Source organism: Bos grunniens, chromosome 17 (assembly GCF_055505025.1).
Source record: "Bos grunniens cultivar Pamir isolate PY7600 chromosome 17, Bosgru_T2T1.0, whole genome shotgun sequence".
Lineage (NCBI taxonomy): Eukaryota > Metazoa > Chordata > Mammalia > Artiodactyla > Bovidae > Bos > Bos grunniens.
The window spans coordinates 1503473-1509472 of NC_141181.1; positions in this window are offsets into that span (position 1 = coordinate 1503473).

The following is a 6000-nucleotide window of genomic DNA, read 5'->3' on the forward strand; positions in this document are numbered from 1 at the left end:
AGATGTAAAGAACAGTCTTTTGGACTCTGTGGAAGAAGGCGAGGGTGTGATGATTTGAGAGGGTAGTGTTGAAACGTGTATATTATCATATGTGAAGTGGATCCCCAGCCCAGATTCGATGCATGAGATAGGGTGCTTGGGGCGGGTGCACTGGGATGACCCTGGGGGATGGGATGGGGAAGGCAGGTGGGAGGGGGGTTCTGGATGGGGAACAGATGTGAGCCTTTGGCTGATTCATGTCAATGTATGCAAAAAGCCACTACAATATTGTAAGGTGATTAGCCTCCAATTAAAATAAATTATTATTATTATTTTTTAAAGCTACATCCTGAAAGAAACATTCACGGCACATGTCTGATAAAAGACTTGAGTCCAGAATATAGTAAGAACTCTCACAATTCAGCAAGATCACCCCAAAAAGGGGAAAGGGATATTTGAACAAACATCTCACAAATAGCTAATATCCTCAGTGACAGATGTTAAACTTCATTAGTCATCAGGAAAATGCAAATTAGAATCACATAAGATACTACTGTATACCTGCTTATTGTTGTTTAGTTGCTCTGTCTTGTCCAACTCTTTGCAACTCATGGACTGAAGTATACCAGGCTTCCCTGTTCTTCACAACCTCCTGGAGTTTTCTCAATGTCATCCAACTACCTCATCCTCTGTTGTCCTCTTCTCCTCCTGCCTTCAATCTTTCCCAGCAATTAGGGTCTTTTAAAATGAGTCAGCTCTTCACATCACGTGGCCAAAATGTTGGTGCTTCAACTTCAGCATCAGTCCTTCTAATGAATATTCAAGGTTGATTTCCTTTAGTGTTGATTGATTTGATCTCCTTGCTGTCCAAGAGACTCTCAGGAGTCTTCTCCAGCACCACAGTTTGAAGGCATCAATTCTTCCATGCTCAGTCTTTTTTATTGTCCAGCTCTCACCTCCATACATGACTACTAGAAAAACCACAGCTTTGACTATTTCGACACTTGTAGACAAAGTAATGTCTCTGCTTTTGAATATGCTGTATAGGTTTGTCATAGCTTTTCTTCCAAGGAGCAAGCATCTTTTAATTTCATGTCTTCAGTCACTGGCCATAGTGATTTTGGAGCCCAAGAAAATAAATTCTGTCACTGTTTCCATTGTTTCCCCGTCTATTTGCCATGAAGTGATAGGACTGGATACCATGATCTTAGTTTTCTGAATGTTAGGTTTTAAGCCAGATTTTTCACTCTCCTTTTTCATCTTCATCAAGAGGCTTTTAAATTACATTTTGCTTTCTGACATAGCAGTGGTGTCATATGCATATCTGAGATTATCAATATCTTTCCCCACAATCTTCATTTCAGGTTGTGCTTCATCCAGCCCAGCATTTCGTATAATGTACACTGCATAGAAGTTAAATAGGCAGGGTGACAATATATAGCCTTGATGGACTGCTTTCCCAATTTTGAACCAGCTAGACAAGCTAAAATTATTTAAAAGACAAACAAAACAAAAGCTTAACAATACCATGTGTGTTGAGTATGTGGAGCCATGAGAACTTTCATATACTATTTGTGGGAGTGTAAATTGGTAAACTAGCTTAGAAAACAGTTTGGCAGTTTCTTATAGTTAAATGTACACTTTCTGCTTGAGCTCATTTATGTCACTTCTAGATATTTACTAAAAAAAAAAAAAAGATGAAAATATATACCTAGAAAAATAATTGTACACCAATCTTTACAGAAAATTTACTCATCATAGCCCAATGTGAAAAGAAACCAAGTGCCCATAAACAGAGAAATAGATAAACTGAAATATTCATATAACGGCATATTACTCAACAACTTAAAAAACTAATAGATGCAACTTCTTACTAATACATGTAAGAAGTAGAGGAAATCCCCAAATCATGAACCTGAGTTAAAGAAACCAGAAAAAAACACATATCACATAATTCTATTCTATTGTGTCAGAAATGGTTGTCATTCTGAGGCATAAAGGGGATCAACTGCCAAAAGGCCTGAAGAAACTTTCTGGTGTGATGGGGATGCCCTTCATTTTGATTGTTGAACTCTTATGACTTTATAGTATAAAAGACCACATTTGCCCCCACAAAGGGTAAATGCTTTTTCCTTGAAGTCTAATTATTTATATGTACATAAATAAATAATTAAATGTCTCCTTATTTCTAGTTAACTTTAAATATATTGAAATAGTGAAAATTTACTATATAAGCTGAGGATAGCTTTGGTATTACTGCAACAGTACTGAACATGAAAGAGAAATACATAGTTTTAAAGTTCATTTTCTAAAACTCTTTGTACAGATGTACTTGGTATTCAGAAATTTTAGGATAAGAATGTGATGCATGTACCATATATTACACAGCAGCTGCATTATCCCTTTAATTAAAGTATTACGCTTTCTGTAGTGAAATACAAAAATTCATACAAAGTAAATTAAAAACTATTTATAGCCTCTTTTCAATTCAGGTTTGCTTTTAAGCCAAAATCAGTTTTAGTATGATGAAATTTCAGTTTCTAAGGATTTTTGGATTTTGATGCTGTAAATAAGATACTGTGTACCTGAAGTTCAATTTACCAATAATTATTAAAATGATTTAACAAAGAACATGCCTGCTGTTTTTCCAGGTTATAGAAGTGGTTGTAATGAACTGGGGGTACTTTTGTCACTTATAGGAATCTTGGCCAACATTAAATTTCTGGCACTGTTCTTTGAATGAGGAAATAAACTCCCAGTCAAAAATAAAGTTTCTGTTTTTAGTGGCTTTACTATGAGGATGAAGTAACATTTTTTACTTAAATGTAATATCCTTCTGCTATTAATTTTCTTCTTTATATTTGTACCATTTCACAAAACTGCAAATGAATGAAGAATCTTTCTGCAGAAAATACAGCTTTCTTTGCTAAAATGAACAAACAAAAAGTTCAACATAAATTGAACACACAAAAAAATTAAAATTTTCATTAGAATCATTTCTAAGTTCTCATTCAACTGGGTCTGATTTCTTCTATATTCTGCCCATTGCTTATTGTCATGTGTGTGTTAGCGTGTGTGTATGCATACACATTTGACTTCCATCCCTAAGAAAACACTGGCAAATATGGTATTGTACAGAGGTAATGTGATATAGTACCAAGAGCATGGGGATGTGGTTTAGTAAAACTGCTCTTGTATTCCAGGTGCTTCTTTAAAACCTTGTGACAGAAGATAATTTAGTTTTTGTGAATCTAGGTTTTATTATCTATAATTTGAGAGCTGTAAATTAAACTTCAGGATTATTTTTAGGATAACATGAGATACACTGTCAATCATCCAATTAATAATAAGTGGTATCTATAATAATAAGTTCACTACTTTATTATTAAAACCTTGACAGAGAAATCTATGTTTTATTGAAAAGGGAAGTATAATTGTGTTAGAGATAAGCTTAAAACCTTACCTTATGAAAATATTACTCTGCTCTTCTTTACAAGACTATTATTTGTTTTTACCACTAGAATTTGGCAAGAGCTTATTTGATAATGTTTGATGAAACCATACACTCTCTACTATTTTACAATATCTACTACAAAGCCTATGGTCAGGAATTACAATTCTACTAGTGTAAAAAAGGTTCAGAATTCTAAGGGGACAGAAGAAAATTTTCTCACTCAGCAGGAAACAGGTAAATTGCAAATGGAAGTCATTAAAAATTAAGTCTCTGATTGAACTTTGGCCTAGTGAATGAAATTTAACTTTTTCTAAGAAAGTTTGGCTATATTATCTGACAATGCAGATGAGGAAGGGTATCTTATATCAAAATATCAACTACCTACAATCAACTAGAGTCTATTAAGCCATTTATTATTTAAATAATTATTTCAGATTGATTATTTAAGTATCAAGGGCAGTTAAGCAACAGACTTAATTCTCTTTTACTTACTAATTTTTTTTTCACTACTTAGTTCTTATGGGAAATCCTATCCAGGTCATCATATCACAATTGAAAACAACTGATAATGAAAAGAATGCTAATTGGTTTCCTCTCTCTTATCACTGATTCATACACAAACTATTATTTCCACATTCTTCCTCTTGTTTGTACTCAACTTCTATATCTAGACTTTAAAGTTTTTTGGAGTAATTAGGAACTAGCATAGCATTGGTAAACTATATTGAGTCTTAGGATGATGAATGGGAACTAGGAATAATGTATTTAAAGCTACTGATCAATATTTATTTAGCAACCATTGAACAAAGTGCTAATGACAAAAAGACAAGTTTCAGTTTTTGCCCTTTGGAAACTCAAGAGTTTAGTAAAGATTTGTAAACAAATTCAACACAGAATGATATGTTCAATAACAGATTGTAGCCAAAGTAATAAACATTTAGACAAATAATAAGCATGCTGGCCAGCAGAAAGGGGGACATTACATCACTCAAAGTCCTGTGTTCTGTTCTGAACCTTCTGAGGCCAAAGCAACATTGCCTCAAGTTGGGTGGTGAGCCAAGAATTATAGGTCAGTCTTTCAACTCTACTTTCTTCAAAGAGAATGTCAGGACTAAATTCATGAATTCTCAGGCTTTTACTTTCTGTTTAATTTCATCAATATCTGAAGTCTAAGTGCTCTCTTTAAAAAATAGCATCAGTTCAGTTCAGTCGCTCAGTTATGTCCAATTCTTTGCAACCCCACGAATTACAGCACAGGCCTCCTTGACTATCACCAATTCCCAGAGTTTACTCAAACTCCTGTCCATTGAGTCAGTGATGCCATCCAACTATCTCATCTTCTGTCATCCCCTTCTCCCCCTGCCTTCAGTCTTTCCCAGCATCAGGGTCTTTTCCAGTCAGTTCTTCTCATCAGGTGGCCAAAGGGTTGGAGTTTCAGCTTCAACATCAATCCTTCCAATGAACATTCAGGACTGATTTCCTTTAGGAGGGACTGGTTGGATCCCCTTTCAGTCCAAGGGACTCTCAAGAGTCTTCTCCAACACCACAGTTCAGAAGCATCAATTCTTTGCCACTCAGCTTTCTTTATAGTCCAACTCTCACATCCATACATGACTACTGGGGAAAAAAAATAGCATAATTTATTGCAAAAAATCTGCTTTCTACTGCATTATGCTGTTTACCTTCCTGAGACGATGCCCAGCACCTCTTCCTTCACCTTTTTTCCCACTTATGCCACAGTGTTCCCTAAAAGATCTATTCCGTAACATAAGAATTCCTCTGTACCATCAACTTCTATTCAGGACGTTTTGCCTGCCTCTGCCTCAATTGGATCCTAACTTTCTTGAGAGCTTAGTTTTTACCTCTGGCCTTAGTATGTGGCTTTTATTTTCTGTCACCTCCATACTTTAATAATGAGCAGTAAGATGAGCAGATTTCACAAATTTCTTTCCCACTATCCACTGAGCACTCCCACTGTTGGGAAGCTTGCTTCTCAGTCCAGTCACTCACTCCCATCCCTTATGAGTGGCAGATACCAACCATTCACTGAACATCTTGACACTTGAGTCACAGATAGGCCTTCGCTTCAGCCAAGATTCCTGCTGCTGCTGCTGCTAAGTCACTTCAGTAGTGTCACACTCTGTGCAACCCCATAGATGGCAGCCCACCAGGCTCCCCCATCCCTGGTATTCTCCAGGCAAGAACACTGGAGTGGGTTGCCATTTCCATCATCCTATAAAATATCCAAGTCCATGATTTTCCAGTCCTATTCAAGACTCTAACCACTTGTTTCCAATGTTTTCCTCTGTTTCATTCTGATACATATTCTTAAAGCCATAATATGGACTGGCCATAATCTGAAGTGAATAAGTTTGAAATCATTTTTCAGATTTTTCAGTTACTCTTACGTTGACTACCCTGCAACTTTTTCTTTGTCCCTTCCACACTCTCTACCTTTACTCTAACCCTAATATTGACCTAACCATAACCATAATCAAGACTATAAACATAAAGACAATCATAATCCTTCTTTCCTGCCTTCCTGTACAATATAGATTCCATAGCTC